The following is a 21,689-nucleotide window of genomic DNA, read 5'->3' as shown; positions in this document are numbered from 1 at the left end:
GCGTGGCGATGCAAAAAGGATGAGCCATGAAAGGAAAGATATTACTGTTTCGATACTTATTATTCGCCAATTTTTATGAACGGCCTGGAGTTAGTTTGAAGCGTTGTTTTCATGGAATTAATGCCAGGATGACTAGATGAATGAGTTCAATGATTGATCACTTGTAGTTAGGTATTTTTTATTGCTGTGAATGACGAGACGAGCTTGCCGTTCGCCTGATGGTAAGCGATACGACCGCCCATAAACAGTAAAAACACCACCCATTACCTTGAAATACAAATATTGTTTGGTATTCCACTGCGCTCGCCATACTAAAGCGTGAGATGTTAAGTCTCATTATGTCCAGTAGTTACACTGGCTACAATGTCATTCAAACTGGAACACAACAATGACTACACGACGTTGCTTGGCGGCAGAAATAGACATTGCGATGGTACTTACCCAGGCGGACACTCACATATGAAAGGCCTAGGCTACTACTGTATAAATAGTTGTGTATACATTTTTTCTTTCATCTCACGGCCCACCCTCGACTTCGGAATTACTCCAAGAAATAAACAAAAAAAAAAGATTTTTATACCAATTAAAAACATTACTAATAAAAAATGTCTGTTAATTTGACCGCAACATTTAAAACATAAGTTTTTAAAAGATCGATCGTACGCGCCGGCATTCGAAAATTGATTCGAATTGCAATGGCAACATTGTAGCAAACGGCGATAGCGCCGACCGCAGAGGGGTTGACAGACTCAATAAAACCTATAAAAATTGTTAGGAGTTATTGTTTACTGCCACGGGTTTGAGAGATAAAAAACAGGATGACATGCAAAATGTTCTAAGCAAAATCTTTGAATAAGAACGATAATATTTAATGTGAATAAATTTAATTTAATGCTTTTACCTTAAAAACTTGGGTGGTAAATATTTGAACAAAAATATGCTTTATTTGTGCATTTACCTTGTTTGCTAAGGATAGTTCGTGCCAGAGGTATTTTCTTCCTCCTTACGATCTGCCATCTGCCTGAAATTGATCTCTAAAGATAGAGCGCTAGGTAATTCTTATTATACACAATCATACATTGTATTAATATTAGATTCCATATAATGATTTCTTATGTTTACGCGAATGTTAGACACTGAAATGAACTATCCGTCCCGTGACCATGAAGGCTACAGTCTTCGAAATGTCGGGAGGAAATTATAACGTAAAAAAACCGGTCAAGTTCGAGTGAGACTCGTGCACCGATGGTTCCGTACAAACCTGTGAGTATATAAGTAAAAGTTCACCCATCACGAGAATCGAGTCATAGTTATCTTGAAATAAAAATAATTTTATTTCAAGAGATATAAACCTACAAATTTCATTTTAAGCGACATTATATAACAAACTGCCCGGGGTTTTACATAAAGTGACTTATATAGTAAGTTTTCACAAAACAAAAGCACTCAAAGTGCTGGAAAAATTGTGGGTGCTTGGCCAAAAAGAATAAGATCAGAAGATGAAGGTAAGAATAATAGATACTTACATCCGAAGCCGCAAGTGCGGCGTTTACAAAGCACTCCTCTTGAGTGTCATATGATATAAAATATAAAAGACACATGTAATAAAGCGGGTTGGTTTACGGGGCCGGCAGAGACCCATCTTATCTCAATCTAAATCGGGGACATGTCAAAACGTAAAGGAATTGTTCACCAACCCCATACTGTGCACAGGTATGCAATTAAGGGAATTTTGGGAGAAACATCAATTTTAATTATTTTATTTATTTATAAATTGAATGAAAGTTTACAGCACTTGGCCAAAACACTTACATCAAACAATATAATCTAACTTTAAATTAAAAAATACTAATGACAACAATAACAATAAAATAAAATTCAAAAAAATTACAAAAGCACTAAAACTATTTCCAATACTTAATTACACTAAGGAACGTTTGAAAGATTTTCTCAAATAATATTAAATATAATCATTTATTTCCTACATCGTAAAGTGACATCACATGTTGACGGAAGAATGATCGGTTTCATCTCGCTAATGGACACATGGTGCACCAAACTGCATAGCGACCAATATACCCTTATAATCCGCCTATCCTACTGTTACGATGTATTGCCTACAGCCGTTATTAGGCAGAGCATACAATAGACAAGCTGCCTTAATTAAACAGACTATTGAGTTACAAATTGTTGATCGTCATTTTCATGAGCGTATTAAAAGTGATGGTGACATGAAAGATATCGCAGATAACATCGCTTTATAATACATCCATACTGAATAAGAAATTTAGACATTGAAATAAAAGTATTGTATGGATTCTATGTCGGTTATTTAAATTAAGAATTATTTTCTCCCGACGTTTCGAAAACTAGCCTTCGTGGTCAAGGGGGGAGGGGGGACTAATATTAATGCACTGAACTATACAATCCGTAAAATAGTTTTATTTCAATTTTTAACATTCATAAAAATGTAAGAAATCATTAAAAAATCTAGAGTTTTAAATTTAGTTACCAGCTGTTGCATTAAGAGAATCACAATTTTAGCTATTATATCTCGCTTTGAACCTGTCAATTCTTACCAGACCAATGTGGGACTATGGCATAAACTCTTTGAAGAGGAAGGAGCTCCGTGGTCAGTAGTGAGCAGTATATAATATACCGCTGGTGTTATTATTAAATCTCTCTTCCACACTACTTCATTCCATCACTGCACATAGTGCATTAACCACAAAGTACTCAAATGTCAAAGATAAGCACAAGTTAATTCGTAAATTCCTGAATACGCACCAGCCATAGACAAGTGACGTCATCGTATACGTCCTTAATACAATGGCTGAAGGTTTTAATTCGATATTACAGCGCTTGCACCCGTCGCTCGAGTGCCTATCAATCATCTGACTCAGGACTCTGTTATTTTAAATCCTTAAATTTTTTTCAATATGGATGCTTTACATTGCTTGTCTAATTATGATTTTGAGTTAACAAGAGGGCAGTGATGATAGATTAATGTTTAGGCATGTAAGCTCTGAAACAGGCCAGGTCCTGATTTTTTATAAATAGGTATCTAAAATAACTTAATAAGGTGAATAAAATGTTTTTAAAAAGATTGGGCTATTAATATAGTTTCACCTATGATGTCCCGTTTGGAGCGTTGGGGCAAAAATCTAAGTTGTTGTAAGATTTTTGAAAAATATACGTTAGTGTTCAGGTTTTTTTCTTGCCGTTTACTACATTGACATTACAGGCGTGGGTTTATCGAACTATTATTTATTGAATATAGAAATTATTAGATCATCCAATACGAGCTATAACCAATTTTGTCCCACTTCTAAAAGCAATGTCCTTGAGTCTTCGCAAACTCCGGATAATTAACATACGGACTCGGGATAATTAACATTCGAAGGATGATTTATATAGAAATCAAACAATACTTTTTAAAACATGCTCGAATGGACTGGAATCATTTAAAAATAACTGGTTTACTATAGTAACGCTGCTTCACGACCCTGCTCTATAGAGCTGCCTGACCCTGCTCTAAATATCCTATTCAAAAATTTATTAAAAATTCAAACGCAGCAATGTAAACCATCCAAACCAAAACAACCGCATCAGAACACGTATTACAATAATCATAACGTCTACCGCACACGGCGTCACTTCTAAGACTCTCATTTGCCCTAATTGTGATAGACAATTACGCAGTTTACGCGGATTCCGTGTGGGCCCGACAAACGTTTTTCGGCAATTAACAACAGTGGCATTCGAGTTCTGCTTTCAAATGTTATGTTTTGTGGAAATAATTAAGATGATGGAGTTGTTTTGTCAATTTGTAAAGGTATTTGGGTTATTTTAAATGTGTTTTGGGTATTCGTATAATTAACTAGCTTCCGCCCGCAGCTTCGCCCGCGTGGATTTCGGACTTCAAAAATGGAGGAGGTGCTCATTTTGTCGGGATGTTTTTTTAATTTATGGTGGTATGCAGGTGGTCCGATTGTCCGGTCAGGGTCTGATGATGGGATCCTGGTGAAATCGAATGAACTTTTAACCATTAAGGTTGCACACGAAATGACGAAAGCTTAAAAAATGGAGTAACTTCTCCCGTTTTCCCAACATTTTCCATCACTGCTATGCTCCTATTAATTGTAGCGTGATAAAAAGTATACTATAACCAGCTCAGGAGTATGAAAAATAATTGTACCAAGTTAAGTTAAAATCCGTCGAGTAGTTTTTGTTTCTATAACGGTTATACAGACAGACAGACAAAAATTTTACTAATTGCATTTTTGGCATCAGTATCGATCCCTAATCACCCCCAGTTATTTTGGAAATATATTTCATGTACAGAATTGACCTCTCTACAGATTTATTATAAGTATAGATATGCAAAAGTAGCTCAAAAATTGTCCATAACGAAAACAGAAATAATATCGTGAAGCCAACCAAATAACTAATGATATATTAAATTTTGTGACTGTTCAATTTAGTCGGGTCCGCGATATCACTTTTGTTGAGTTTCAGAACGCGACATTACATTATTATATTCTGTGCTCCAACGCACACTGCTTTGATGTTAGGAACACACCTTCATTGCTTAGACAACAGTGAACTTTATACAATAGCAATAAAGCTCAAATTGACTCTACGTATTAGTTAGAAAACGTTTATATGGGAAATAGAAAAATGCTGTTTTGAGGATTTTCCCGGCAATTATTCGAATTTTTCTCACCTTTTAAACCTTCCCTAGACCTCCACGAATAATTCAAGACCAAGATAAGATAAATCCGTTCAGCCGTTCTCGAGTTTTAGCGAGACTAACGAACAGCAATTCATTTTTATATATATAGATAATAGAGTAGCTTTTGTCTGCGGATCCGCCCGCGTGAAAATATTTTCGGGATAAAATCCGCTTTATGATTTAATGGGATATAAAAGCCTTTAGCGCTCAGGAGTAATGTAGTTTCCTTTTAGTAGATTTTTTTAAAAAATCGTTTTTGTAGTTCCAAAAACTAAAACCTACAAAGAAACAGACTTTTTCTCTTTATAATATTAATATAGATAAGCATAAAGCGGTAATGTTTTCCTCTAATGTTTAAAAAGAAGTGGCTTTCGTCCGCCCCGCTTATGTTCTGCTTATGAATCGTATGATAGGAGTGAGCATATCGCTGTGTCAAAAGCAAATTCTTTTGAGTTTGCAATTCAGTTATACAGTAATATATTTTGGTGTCGAAAATCACCCACAAATCACACCTTTGTCCCTGAAGGGATAGGCAGTGGTGGTACCAGGGCATACATCATTTTTTGACTTGGATATCGAATTTATTATTTTCGGTTTACAGTCCAAATATGCTGTCATAATAGCGACATATAATATATATCGCTGTATCGATAATAATTTTAAAAGTACCTCAATTTTAGTAAAAGTTAAGCCTACCGAGGCTCTAATTGGTGTTTATAATTAGAGAAAAGAAAGTATCGCGTCGTGTTCAATAAATAGTCCAATTAAACCTATTGGTTCTGTGTACTTTTACTTAACGTAGTCACTTTTACTTAATAAGCACACAAGCCGGTTGTTCCGGGAATGTTAAATGTTTAAAAAGCATTCTTTCATGAAATTTATAATTTTCGTAATGTCTGTCGGCAATAAAATAGGTTTATTTTTATTAAATTAACATTGAGACCTTTGGCCAGAAAAGGGAAAGTATATAATATAACACAGCGCTGACATACAAAATATTAAAAAAAGAAAAAAATTATCGTCAAAACAGAAATTTGCCAAAACATACTTAGCTGTTAATTGCTGGTATTAACATGTTGAATTAACATTTAACAGGTATTGTAAAGTATCGTCGGAGGAGATCTCTCGCTGCCGGCCGTGGTCGCTTCCATGGTCGGCAGCCCGGAGGCCTGGCGTGCGGTGGCCCACTTCTGCGAGGTGGTCCTCTCGCAGAAGGAGAGTGCCGAGAGGGATCGAGAGAGGGAGGATCCCTCCCGCCGTCAGAGGAGACGTAGGAGGCGCCGGGTGGACGACTGACCGGCGTCTCCCGCCCTGTGGAATGGGGGCGTTTGGAGAATTCCACCACGGTATCCCCTGCCTGTCGTAAAAGGCGACTAATAGGGGCCACGAAGGGGGTCGTCGGCGGGCAGCAGGGGGCTGCCCGTCCTAGTGCGCATGCACTTTTCAGTGCGTGTAGTGCGTTCATCGCACACTTTCGGTTGACCCCCGGGATGGACGGTAGCGTGTTGTTGGCCTCACGCTGCCGTAGACGCCGAGGGCGTCCTTCGGTGCGCGGGGGCTTCTGAGCCCCCCCCCATAGGAGACGGGCCGCAAGGCGGCACCGCGCAGGGGCGGCTGCGGTCGCAGACTAGACATTTCAACGTCAGAGGAAGCCCGCAGCCGTCCCTAATGCGCCGAAGAGGGCCACCGCGGAGTTTTAGCTGGTAGGCCGTGCATAGGTTTAAGTTGTATATAGGTTAGGGACTCGGCCCGGCGGTCGCCCGAAGGTCACCATCAAATCCGGGCGGCCTAACGCCGGGCCGTAAGGCACGGTTACCCCAGCATAACCGCTCAGTCGCCCCCCGTGAAGGCTGGGCGGTAGTAATAAGGTACTTTCTCCGCGAAACCAAAAAAAAAAAAAAAGGTATTGTAAAGTATGGAATAACAATACTACGAGCTGGTTGGTTTCCATTGCAGTACGTTCAGATACACAATATTTTTGTTTAGTCTAATGCCTTGCCAAGCTACCAAGCAATATAGAGTTCCTATTTAAAGAACATTGTAGCCTGTAATAACTGGGTAATGAAGATCATGAGTAAATATTAAATGTCGAACGCAATTAACTGTCTTGTAGACCCTTGTAAAGTTAAGGTTGGTGGTATGGTTTATTGGCATTTATCACCATTAATATATAAAATGGTAAAAAAATATATTATAAACTATGTATAATGTAATTATACACTCATGTCCTATATAGGTACTAGTAATCTTACTGCTATAAAATCTTTGCTTGTAGGATATATTTTATATCCGCCCGGATAGCGACCGCCGTACACAAGGTGTTAAAACCCGCCATAGTGGCCAACGTAGGTGTGTCGCGTTCCGGGGTCAGCCTGTGTATATCCGGCTTAAGCTGGCATAATTATGTCGAGGGGTAATCATCTTCCGTCAGTCGACATTCTATTGGACCCCACTCCACTTACCATCAGGTGCAGTGGGACCATTTTGCCATGCAAAAATCTTTTATGTCATTGTTTTCGTCCTAAACAAAGTAATACGTAAAAGTCTAAGATTGAGTCAAGAAACTTTACACATAATGCAAAAAATATACGAAATTGTTCACCTAATTTTCCTTTTTTTTTTATTTATGAAATGTTTTGTCGTTATCGACTATATCGCCTAATAAAAGAACCTTATTCTTATACTCAAGTTTGTTTCTCGGTTTCCTTTACAAGATAAATCAGTGAACAATATTTATCGCTGACCTAGCAACACACCCAATAGAAGTGGGTCAACCACGTATTACAGAGAGCTACTTATGTTCCAAGCACTATTTGCAACTGATTTCATTTTTGATAGACAATTACGAACAATGGTTGTTAGGTAATGCTCAGGTATTGCAAATGTTGAACTTAAATGCATTTATTGATTAATTATTGATTTGAATTATTTCAAATGTATATTTTATAAGTATTTCATGTACTTTTGAACGTTTAGTTCATTAGTAGTTAAAAGTGTGTTTAGTTTTTTGGGAAAATAATGAGGTTAAGATTGAGTTGAGTATTGTGTACTTCTAAAGGTAGTTTAGCAGTGAACATAAATTGATGAATCCTTCCTAACCGCATTTCGGCCATGGCGACCAGTCTCAACCGAGTTCAGCCACGCAGGAGATGTTATAGTGCACAAGTGTGTGCGTAATAACGTGCACTCTCTGTACCTTCACTCTCATAGTTCGGTGAGACGTCAAACCAACATGACTGGAGAGTGATCAGGCGCAGGACCAACGACTTTTATACGCTTTCCGAGGTAAAAGATTATCACACCGTCAACTTCCCGACTCCGAGCTGCGACTCAGTAATTTTTAGATGAAAAAACCCAGTCACAATTGTGATCAATTTCAGATCAATGAATGATAACAATAGTAGAAATAGATGATTGATGATTTTATTACAAATATCTATAGTAGTAATTATAATTATGGATGTAGACACGCTATCTTTGGCTCTAAACAAAGATATGTTATTATGCACAACTAGGTGAGACAATTAGAACTTGCAAATTACTGCAGCACTTACAGAGCGATGCATAAAGATTCTAAAAGACACAATAAAATAACGTTTCGAGCCCGTTCCATTATGTAAAGGCACAAACCAGGACAAAACTATATGCAATAAATATTTTAAGCACTTAGTCAAGCTAATTGCCTCTAAAAGTAAATTATAGTTATGGTACGCAAAAATACACAGTGTTTTCCAACAGTATAGTATTTCTGAAATATATACCTTTAGCAATCATTTAGGGTGTGCGCATATGAGCGACTTTTAATTGCCGATTTGTCGGTTTTAAATATAAGTGACATACTAATTATAACATTAAGTTCATATATCTGCTGGAGAATATATAAAAACTTGGAGAAAATATACTAGACTGCCTTTTAGTAGGTTATGCAGGTTCAGTTATTTATGAGTAATTGAAATTCGGTGGTCATTTGTCCCTAATTAATGAGTCGTATTTTAAAAAGTGTTTCAGGATTTATCGCTTTGAGGAAAGAATATCATGAGTGTTTCATACTCAGATACAGGATTTATCGCTTTGAGGAAAGAATTTTAAGATGTCTTATTAAATCATTAGAATTTTAAATATATCAATGTATAACAGTCAACTGATCTATACTGTTAAGGAAAAACAATTAGACATAACTATTCAAAATGGTCGCCTAAAATTCGTTAGATTGTCGACAGTGCGCAATCGGCTTTACACGTGAACATAAGTTATTTGTTCTAAAGAGCATGTTTCATATTTGCACTGTGTGCTTGTGTATCTTGCTGTGGTTTTAAGGTACACAATCGATCCTTAATTACTACTGTAAATTCATCTTTGTTCGGTTAATCTACATTTTATGGTTATTAGTTCTTGCTTCCTGTACTGAAAATTAATTAAACCTTATTTTATTAGAAATAAGATAGAATATTATGGCTCGCAAGGATGAGGGTGTGATAACGTTAAATTGATGAACGCACTCTATAGTAAAATTTTACTACTTTTTTTAGTCTTGCGAAGTAATTTTACTGCTCATGATTTGAGTGAAGTGATGTACAAAAACCATGTCGACCAGCAACGTCATGTGCCTTGATGATCGCTACAATTTTGCCGGCTTTATTTATTACTGCCTTCTCATAGACAACTGTATTTACAAAGGCGTTCCGATGAGTACTACGGAAATTCTAGAATACCTAATAATTTTAAAAATATATGCATATTTTTCCCTTTTTTTATTATTCACCTGCCTTCGTTTCTATACCAACCCAAGGCTGATTGAAAGAGAATGCCCATAGCATTAAGTCCTTCTGTATAACATATGTACAAAGTGTAAATAAATAAATACATTATCTCTCCACAGTGGATGTTACTTACCATTGGGAAGCCGATATTCTGATCATATCTTATACACAAAAGCCTTGCAAAACTCTTATTATGTTTAAGGAAACTTATATGTAGGCTGATATTAATAGAAACAGTTCAAACATTAAACACTATGACGTCATCACTATTGTCTATTTTTGATCTAAATTACAAACGCTAGGACAGTAAGTTCCCATTTAAATGCAGTAGATAAAGACAAACTGATCAATCAATGTATTTGTAAATCCGGAACAGAAATAACTGTCCTACTTTTGAAATTAAACATACTTTAGTCTATTTATAATTCAGATTATTGTGATTTATGAATGATGGCTGACATAAAATAGGAAATGGTTTATAGACAGGCTGTTTGTGTTGTGAAAAGCGGAATTACCCGACTAAAGGAAGGAGGGTAATGCGTTTTAGATGGTGAGTATCTGTTGGGTGTGTGCAAAAATAAATGGACGCAATTTATTTTGCGTTTTCTAGAATAAATATATTAAAAGATTTTATTATAATAAATGTAAGCCTCATTTATACGTTCCAAGTGTCACAAGAAATTACAAAAAAATTGGCATATATTATAAAAAGACATATATGGTACTAAATGTAAAAAAGAAACCGGGTTATGCAAAAGGATATCGGAGGTTGGAAGTGTTTATCATTCCGTTCACTATGCAGCGTTATTAAGGCTTGTGTAATAGACTTGTACATTTTCACTTCACTTCTATTGCTAATGTAATAATAATCTTTCGTACTGCTTTATACTGCATATAATATACTTTTAAAATATCCCGCTTTAAGTATAATTGATTAGAGACGATTGATCAATAAAATATTACATACCTACGATAGTATATTTTACATTATTTTATAGCAAATGCTAAAAAAACTTTTGTCACAACGACATTAAATTGTACAAAACGCAGCAATCCTTTTGAATATACGTTAGATTGTAAGTTAACTTCTTGCTATCTCTCTCGTACAACGATACCTTAAAGGCGTTGACGTCATAGTCTTAGTCTCATACATATAATATTATGCATTTTGTAACAGACTTGTCACTTCGTGACTTCAAACTTAATACTCTCGTATTTTATTAACATCTACAACAAAATAGGGATACCGAAAATTATAATAATTAGTAATTATTTTTAAACATAATATAGGTTTGTTATCAAATCGACTATCTTATAGGATATCTATATAATTTGCATCTTGTACATTGGAAACAAATAGGGACTTTAAATGGTATACTTATTACACAATTGCAAATCGATGACGCGTTGTCCGTAATTAGAAACAATGTATTGGAACAATGCTAGCAATGTAACCGCCTGCATGAATTACAGAGCTTCGTAACTCACGGCGTGGCGCCCGAGTCTGGACATATTTGCTGCATACAGCTGGGTTGTGCGAGCAACTTTGATAATGTCGTGTTTTTGGTTTGGTGGCAGTTTGGGCTGCGACTGGGCGTTGCGTTCGATTTTATTTATTTATTTCTATGATACACCAACAGCATGTATTGGTTAATAAAATTTGGCTGATATATATGCCCATTAAAGGTATACACAGTTATATCTAAATTACAAAAGGTTAATAAAGTGTTTTTAAAATGTTGTTTTTTTTTTTTATTATTTTCAGGTAGAGCAATGTTTAAACCTAATACGGTTATAAGTTTGTCTTTTTAAACGTTCTATGTATTGATTAATTAGATATTTTATTTATTATTGAACCATATGCGTATAGGGTCAAAGACACTAATTTTAAACCTATATTTAAAAAAAATGCCTCGGCACATGTTTACCAGTTAGTGGAGTGTCACAATCATATCAATATAATATTTATCAACCTACCTTACAATGATAAATGTTTTATCTTCCCTTTAAAGAAACAAAAGTAAGCAGTTTGAGAGGCCGACATAATTATAGCGATCGTAGAGATATACTTATGTTGAAAATAGTTGGTCGATAATATTCTTACTATAGTTATATACAAGCACTATACTTACTGTAGTAAACTCGTTGCATGTCCATCTAAATTTAAAAAAAAAATCGTCCATCCTTGCCAACCGTGTGTATCGAGTTGCATTGTTAAGCTCACCGGTTGCACGATATGCAGCAACGATTGTATAACTGTTGTTTCGCCGACATTTTTCAATATGTTTATTACTCTATATCAATCAACGTTGCCTTTATTTATGTCTACCATTTAGTTAATTAGTTCGGTTTGAGAAAGTTTCCAAGGAGACTGGCTCTATGCAGAAATAGTTTTATCGTGGTCTAGAAGAGGCAGTGAAACAAGGTATGTGGGTTCGTTTATTTGCGAATTTTTCAGTTCATTGTGTGTTGATAACCATGTGTTTTAGGTTGAAGGGTATTTGTTGGGTTAGTAAAACATTGCTACTCGTCTCTTTTGGTAAAATAGTGTTAGATATTAGAGGGTAGTTTAAGATTCATTCTCGATAATTATATAAATACGCGAGCGGCCCGGCCACATGTTCTCTTTGCACCTAATAAATAGTAAAAAGTACACCGGTGTTGTATTTAATAAATAGTTATTATTTATCAGACTATTATGAAATTATGACTGCCTCGGTGGTGTGGTTGTACTGCATGCGTGGTACGGCAGCGCTTTGAGGTCCTGGATTTGAATCTCGGGTCGGCCAAGTGATATTTGGGCTTTTCTGCTCAGTATCAGCCCGGAGTCTCGAATTTGTGCCCGATATGGCGACAGGCTCGTCTCCTATCACATCATGGGATGGAACACACTTGGCGAAAAGTTGGTGCCCTGGTTGCGCCTCTGCATAGCCGTATAAATACGTGATGTGTGTGTATTATGACATTATCAGAGAATAAATAATGTAGGTAATTTCAAACCAATTGACTGTCGATAAAAACAAAATATCGGTTCTCGCTATTTAAAAAAAAATCTTTGTTCAATATAAGCTGACAATATTTCTGTATCCAACTTCGTAGTCATCAAGACAGTGCATTATCCCTCGTAATGATATTAGTTCCGTTTCTAGACCAGAGAGAACATCTATCACTTCTTCAAGCCATCAACTAAAGCTCAAATTCCTCCAATGTTTCATTACGTGTTATAGCATTTTGTGGTCTAAATATATTGTATTACAAACAATTATGAACTTTATTGACATTGTCACGAATACATGACATTGTTCATGATATTACAAACAATTATGAACTTTATTGACACTGTCACGAATACATTGCATGATAAATTGATTCTAATAATGTTGTGACAAATTTGTATGTCAAAACATAAATCATTTATTTCTGAGATAGAATTAACTTCGACTAATCTTTATCAAGCATGTAGATGTTTCAAGAGTTGTGAGTGCCTAAAGCGCTCACCTAAAAGTTCGGTATGTTTGTATAAGCCACCCCTTGTCAGACCAACAAATATAGGGTCATGTATAAAAAAAAAGGAAAAGTAGATGTCAACAGTCGCAATAAAAATAAAAAAAAAATTACATAGAATATATTGGTTAGCAATTTTGGAATAGGTGACTAATTAAAATAAAACATTATCTTGATATTGTTAATTTATTTAACTAGCTTACCTAGAATAGAAAAAAAAATCCAAATCGGTTCATAAATGATCGTGTCCTGAATAACAAATATAAAAAAAAACATGAATTGATAATTTCCTTTTTTAAGGCGATTTAAAAAGGGCTTCAAAATTGCTAACCGGATTAGTTTATGAAATTGTTTTAAGTAAATTGCAGAATATATTATGAAGCAACTATCGACTAACCTACTGTTTTTGTTTAACAATAAATGTAACTGACTAAGAATTTTTGTAGAGATTATATGAAAGCTAAATATTGTCTGTCTGATGTAACAGAAGATAACGTTTGCGTGGAATCTTAAAACTAAAAGCACGTACTTATAAAGGTTTTGGAATATCATATTAACTAATTTTACCCAGTGCTGAAAATTCTTTATGTCTACTAATAAGCGTTAATCTCTAAAACAAATTTTATAATTCAAATAATTTAACTAACATATTTGATTAAAATAAATAAATAAAATGCTTTATTCATTACGTAGGCGAACATAGTTGCGCTTATAAGTCAAATGTACACGAGAATATTTTATTATTACTTAAATAAAGCTTATATAACTAAAGATAATTTATATTGGACATAATATTATCCGTCAGTGCTATACGGGAATTTTATCTACACTGATTCGAGTGTTACATTTTACCTCAAACTTTTACATGAAGCCGCAGGCCAGTGGCGAAGGATCCATATAATCCGATTCCTGTCGGCTTACCTTTATGTAAAATTTATGAAGAATGTAACTATTACTAGAAAGAGATTTTTTTGATTTTTTTTGCTATTAACCAATTCTCATTTATACATGTTAGTATCTATATATTGTGTCGGGTTTTCTTTCGGAATATTTCACCTTTCGCCACTGCCGCATAAACAAGCTATAGACTTATAATATGAGTAATATAAGATTCAGTAATCACGACACGTTTCTTACGGTCTCTATACCCGCTCCTGTATTTGAAATTAAGTTAGTAATAAGTGGTGAGATAACGTTACATGAGAGACGTTCAAAGCGCACCATTCGACATTAATACAAGCAATTACAAAGTCAACGTTCTCACTTTCCCTGCGCTAGGGATGTGACGGACGTGGAATTGCTTTAATCGATATTTTATAAATTTATCTAGATTATTTTTTTTATTCTCCCTATTTTTTTATGGTAATTTATAATCATTATAGTATAATCCATTAAGGAACATTGCAAAAATCTTAAAAACGAACGTCTTGAAAATTGTTTAAAATGGCATGAATTTAAAAATTTGGCTTATGTTCAGTAAGTAATTTAAAGTTTGAGACGTATAATTTTGTTTGGCGCTTGTAATAATTACTATTTTAAAATTTGGTTTGGTTTTCCTATAAAAAAATCTGTCACCGACTTGCTCATTTGCCGACCAATTCTAAAAAAAGTAATTACTTAAACTATGACCATATATTTTCACTCGACAACATAACAAATCAAATACAAATATTAGCGGCTAAAGAGAATGTCTCTACATAGGCATAACGAAAAAAACAATATAACAATAATAAAACCATCTTCATAATGAAGTTTGAATATTTATTTAAAAACAATATTTATTTATTGTTCAAAATGCACTTTGAATATTTATTTAAAAACAATAAAACTATTTCTTCCCGTCCCATCCCTACCATTCCCGCGTATTGAGCCGGCCGAGGCCCATTGTTCCCGCAACACCCGTTTGTTTAGGAGCGCGTTAATTATGACGCGACCTAACGAGCTCCAAACGCACACAACTAAGGAATTTGACGTCGAGGGACTGTTTGTGAAGGAAATAAGGAGGTAGGAGTTTTTTTGTTTTGAAGGACTTTTGAGAGGCTTAAAGACAAGTCCTTTTGCTTATAATATCGAAGACTCAAGCTGTAAAACACTGCTAATTACTAAGTTATACTTATATCGAGTTATTTAATATGCAAGAACTACTAAGAACTTTAGTATTCATAATGACATTGCATTACTAAATGAAACTACTTACTTATCATCTTAATATCAATTTATAATAAGTTACTCAAACCGTATGTTTAAAATAAAAGAATTAAATTTCGAACAAAATAAATGCCAATAAAAAGTAATTTTAATTTTTCGCGCCCTAATGCCACTTAGTAGAATAGTAGTCCACTGTACGTCGCAGTGGGTACATCACACTTTCAGTCAGAAATACATTGATACGCACACTATTTTTGTAATAAAGTATAAAATGATAAAAAATATGAAGTAAAAACTGAGGTTTTGGTGAAAATATTCGTTATTCATAGACAATTTCGGCAAAATGTTAACAAAGTTAAAGACGAGTATATGGTTCCATTTATTAACGCAATATCAAAATGATTTGATATAAAGAGTAATATTCTCATTTGATACTTACTACCGCGTTATAGTAGAGTAGTAACAAGCATCAAGCGCCATGTTTGATATCAGCGGTATAAACTACTTTTATTCTGGGATCAGACTTTTATTCGATTGAAGTTATTTTGATATACGTAAATTTTTTTCAAAATTAATAGTTTAGAGAAATGAACTTAAAAGTACGTGCGTTGTCAAAAAAGTCGGTTAATAGCTCTACAATTCTTTGTAAAAATATTTCTTTCGCAATTCATCGTTCAGAGAACACATTAAGTGTCCGTAAGTATGTCTGTCTGCAGTTGGACATTATTGTCGTGAGAAAGCCCGCATAAGTGACACTTTATTTCTGACCAACCTTGTTGGGCAATAAATAGACAAGTGAACAATATATCGTAATCTAAAAGGAAATGACTGTTTGATAATCCATGTATGGGAGAGAACGTACTACAATGTAGAGCAATACTTTGATTAAGTTTATATACTAGATAGTTCATACTTTGCTTTTTACACTCAGAGTAATCCAATTAGAATGTGTATACACTATACGTATTATCAGTGGAAATGGGCCCATATAACCCGATTTCTGCCGACTTCTCTTTAGTAACTTATGTAAAATGTAAATATGACTGGAACAATTTGCAGACCTCATGTATGCATATTAGTAGCATCCACTATCCATATGTTTCGGGTTCCCATTTGGAAAATGTAACCTTTCACCACTGCATACCACATTAAATTGTATTAAACAACCAATAATTTGGACGAATTTATATAATTATAATTAACATTAAAACGATTAATTAATTATTTGGATAAAACCGTAATTAAAAATATAATGCCTAAAAGTAAATTTAATCGGAAATAATAATGTTTTGATTACACGTCAATTTTGGTTAATGTCACGTGTACCTTCAAACAGACTGAGGTTCGATAATCACACCCACGCACTGCTAACGGTATCAGCCTTTTGACTGTCGAATCAATCATTCGAATATTGTCACTTGCATTTCGTAGTTTACAAATATGCCAGTAGCCAATGACCAACAACTCAGTCCGCCTGTGACCACGAAGGCTGCAAAGTCTTCGAAACCTCACAAAATTATAATATAAAAGACCGCGATAAAACCTGCAAATTAGTTTTATTTAAATATTGAATATTCTCGTAAACATAAAAAGTCATTAATTTTAGCTGTTTAAATATAGTACTAAAACATTTTAAAACATCAAACTGCAAAAATAACAGGCAATTTGTAAATATAACAGGTTTTAATTACACTGACACGAAATATACACAAAAAAATATTCAAATTAGTATTAAATAAGAACAAAATGAAGTAATTTAGATTAACAAAACGATTAGTGAACACAATTCACATTCAAAGTATATCTGTATGGTAACATTTACAAAAATTCATTCCATTGTCGACTGGGAAAAATAATTTGCTACGCTCCATGTAGAAGACATCAACGCGCTCATTGTTCGTTAAATTGTCCAATAACTTATTTAATTAAGTACTTAGACTTTCGACGTGTATTTAAATTGTCGATTATATGAAATTTGGACATGGTATTTAATTTTTTTTATTTCAACATGTTTGTGGTCATAATATTTAAATAAATTAATTCTAATTTTTAAATAATAATAATAATATCAGCCCTGTATTATATACTTGCCCACTGCTGAGCACGGGCCTCCTCTACTACTAAGAGGGATTAGGTCTTAGTCCACCACGCTGGCCTAGTGCGGATTGGTAGACTTCACACACCTTCGAAATTCCTATAGAGAACTTCTCAGATGTGCAGGTTTCCTCACGATGTTTTCCTTCACCGTTAAAGCGAACGATAAATTCACAAAGAATACACACATGATTTTAGAAAAGTCAGAGGTGTGTGCCCTTGGGATTTGAACCTGCGGACATTCGTCTTGGCAGTCCGTTCCACACCCAACTAGGCTATCGCCGCTATTAATTAATTATACTTATTAATATTAATTTTTAAATAAATTGTGTAAAATATTTTTACACAAGAGAGCTTTGAGTTCGAACTTCAGCATCATTAAAAAACTGTCTAAGAGAGAATAGAGTACGTCCCTGTGAGTTTACCACGACAAATATTTGTGTAGTTCGCAAATATTTGGCTTTGCGTAGAAAAGGTCTCAGTTTCTGACAACCACGACCAAAGTATCGCGTAGATAGAGTTGGCTCTAGGTCCCAAGGTTACGTTTCAAATGTGTCCAATGTCCATTTAATATAACTGACATTTTATCACATATTTATCACCTGCGTTATCTACTATCTTAACACTTAATTAAAATGATATTTAATAAATGCCACTGTTTTAACTGTCCGTTAATTTAACCAGCTGGCCATCGGCTTGTGTTATTGAATTCATTACCGTAACGAGATTAAAGATTTAACTAATGATAGCTTGAGATTGCTCAACTTAACCCATTGATTTATATCTTAACTGTTTAATGTTTGTTCTGGAAATGTCATTTTGATGAGTTTTTTGTGGAATTTTAGAGACTGTTATCTATGTAGAGTCTAGGAATTAAACATTTTTGTTAAATCTTCATTAAAATATTTTCCAAGATCCTGTTAATTTTATTATAGAATACATTTTCTTGATGTCCAAGTGATTATGTCGTGAGTGACTAGTTAAAACTTTTTAGTAGTAGCCATCTAGATGCGGAAGATGAAGACGGAGTCACATTCGGTTGGGAGTAAATATCAAAATAAAATAAACTATAAATAAAATTTGAAATTCTCTCCATCTCCCTTGTCAACAAGAGTCAATAAAGCTGAGGCCTCCCCATGCTAAATAAGCGTAGATTTATTATTCGACTGATAATAAGTTCACTTTAAAAGCTACCGAAGCGCACTCTACCTCCACGCTACCTGCACTTTGCGTCCAAAACGTCGCCAACAAATAAATTTATCGATCAACATACTGTACAGATAATCGGCAGTGCGGGGAATGTTTTAATTAGGGTAACGGCTGCGGCGCGGATGCCTTCCCTCTCCTGCGTGACGTCACGTAGCGTCCTGTGTCGCTTTTAGGGTTAACGCATAGTGGGGTTCGCGGTATAGGATGTAATCATAATACCAGGATCCTGATATCAGCCTTTTAATGTACTGGGTACGACCCTCTTCTAAGAGAAAGGACTAGGTGTTGCTCGCGACTTTGTTCGTGTTAAAAGCCTTTTCCGTTACCAATGTCTCTTAATTATGGTTCTGATGTATAGCGCCATCTGTATGACTTTAAGTTATTTTAAAAAAATCTCACAGAAGCAAGTTATAGTTTAAAAAGTAGTGTTAATTCGGGAGATAGACTATATATGTGGCAAGTTTTATTGAAATCTGTTTAGCTATTTGTGTGTTTACTTCTAATGAATATCCAAATATTTTCACCGAATATGTATTATAACATTAAGTAAGAAGGTAGATACACTGATATCAGTCTTGTATTATAATTGTAACACTTTCGGGCCTTCTCTACTCTACTGAGAGGATTTAGACTAGGTTTTAGTTCGCCAAGCTATATTGCTTTTTTAATTCCATTTAAATTATAATCTTATTGAAATAAAGAAAAGTTTTCCAGTATGCATTTACGAGTGTTATATAATGCGTTTTATTATTAAGGGATTAAGATAGATGAAGACAGTAACACATCTCAGAAAGCTATTTTCTTTTAGACTTGAACAACATTGATTTTCTCTGTTAAAAGAGATATTCCATTGATCTTTGATTTTATCAACGGAAAAAATAATTATTAATTCTCTACCACGCCGCCCGTCTGTGTGCGACAGCCCTTAATGACCGATACTGCGCGACGAATTTTAAGGATATGAGTAAGCGAAATGCGTTTTCTGTCGGATGTCGGCCGTTTCTTACGGTTCGGTTTGATGGAGTTAATGTTTAAATGCCAAAGTTTGAACGTAATGGATCGATAATTTTAAAAAGGCAATTAATTATACTTGAAATATTTGGATGAATTGGTTTGTGTAACGGTACAAAGCAGTTAGTGGCAAAGGTAAAGTAAAGGTCACATGCTCAGTGAAAACCAGACTATAGTGGTATTTCGGAGTAAAGAATTATTATCATAAATATCAATCTTCGTATATTTAGTCACTGAGTTGCGCAGGCGATTTTGTCGCTGCTAAATGTTTTTCAACAGCTTGCAACCAGAGATAGTATATGTCAGAATAGTTTATATTGTAGAGATGATATTAAAAAAATGGATTAACATTTTTATATTTAAAAGCCACCTGTATATTAAGTACCTACATTCTGTAATAAATGATTTCTATTATTTTCTTTTATTTCTAAGTAAATTTAGGCCGCCTTATTGCGCTTGTGTTAAGGTCCAAGCAACTACCTTTTTACTTCAAATTAGGTCTAATTAATCCTATTACATTCAAAGGAAATGCTCAAAACCGTAAATCCATCCGTTACCAAGACATACAGACTACATAAAATATTACAGTTTTGAAACAATAAAATATTAAACAGCTACATAAATAATGTCATCTAAATCAATTTAAATTATTGATGGCCGTTGATAGACATTTTACAAGACCATAAATTGAACGGTAATAAAATGAAAAAACGTACGAACGACGTAAAAAGCTCTATCATCGATAGTGAATTTAAACTTTAAATTTGCATTTTATTAATAAAATATTCAAGAAATTCCCATCATGTTGTCATTACTTTGATGTAAAACATAGTAGAGACATGTTTATTGTTGGAGTAGAGGGGATTATTTATGCATTTAAAACACGACTATTTTTATCAATATGGCCGCGGAATTTTTAATTATAAAGTTTATCAACAGTTTTTATAGAATTTTTTTTCGTATTTATTACTCCTTTTTACTCCACGATTAAAGGTTGGTAGAGTCTCTATTTTGATATGATATTTGCTCAAGTTTTATTTTAGCCTCGAAGGCAGGTAATTGCCTACCTGATGGTAAGTGGTCACCATCTCCCATAGACGTCGGCAATGCCAGGGGCACAGCGAAAATGCTACCTACCATAAAAAACTTTATTAAAACCTGGTTAATAAAATGTGGTTCTATAATTGCGAGATTTTACTAATAAATAACAAGATCACACATACGGCGATTTACGTAGTAGTGTGAGTTAGGAGTTATAATATATATGTATATGTATAAAGGTTGCATGTAGAGCGCAGATGCGGGTACAGATAAACTGAATAATGTATGATTGATCTATTGTTATGTCAACCGCTGTTGCACAAAATGAGTCATGGAGCACATAACAATATGTACGATACTAATATGCTATTTGGGTCATGTTCATAAACAACAATTCCTTTAAAATATCACATATTTAAACAGAGAATTTCAAAGAATTAACGCTGGGCTATGATACCTTATATGTTATCGACATGTTAAAATTATTATACAATATTATTATAATTAAATTAGTGATAGAAAGGTTCTTCGTAATAAATAATATGTATGTATTTATTAAGGCACATCATTATGTTGCGTATGCGCTGCAGAAGGCCACCGCGGTTTGGTTGGTATGCCGGTGTGGTATACAGGGGTTAGAGACTCGGTCCAATGCTCGCTCGGATGATGTTAAACTCCCGAGTGTCGACATTGGGCCGTAAGGTCGGTGAAACAAACACAACCATTCCACTCACCCTCCAAGTGATGGTAGCGATATAGCATTTTATACCCGCGAAAATGGGAACCTTACTATGATCAGCTTTTTGTTAGAAGACCCTTAAATTAAAATAAGAAAGAAAGGAAGAAAACAATGACTAGATACATTGCTAGTAAGAGGAAACTATAAAATTTTCGTCTGTACTTAAATATGTTAACATGCTTTAAAATAAATAATAGAATATCATTCTATTGCTTTATTTGAATTCTATAGGCGAATTGGAACTTTGTAAATAAATGTTATGGATCATCATTTAGTCTATGGTTTATGTTTGAATAATGTGACATAGAGTAGAAGGAAAGCAAACAACATTACGTATGTGCTAAGTAAAAATGTTGAACAATTCTATTTTTTTTTATAGTTTGGAAAACATTATTTATTCCAATTTTATGTAATACGAGCAACTTGCTCGGCGCGAAACTCCATACTT

Source organism: Manduca sexta, chromosome 6 (genome assembly GCF_014839805.1).
Source record: "Manduca sexta isolate Smith_Timp_Sample1 chromosome 6, JHU_Msex_v1.0, whole genome shotgun sequence".
Taxonomy (NCBI): domain Eukaryota; kingdom Metazoa; phylum Arthropoda; class Insecta; order Lepidoptera; family Sphingidae; genus Manduca; species Manduca sexta.
This window is presented reverse-complemented; position numbering follows the sequence as displayed.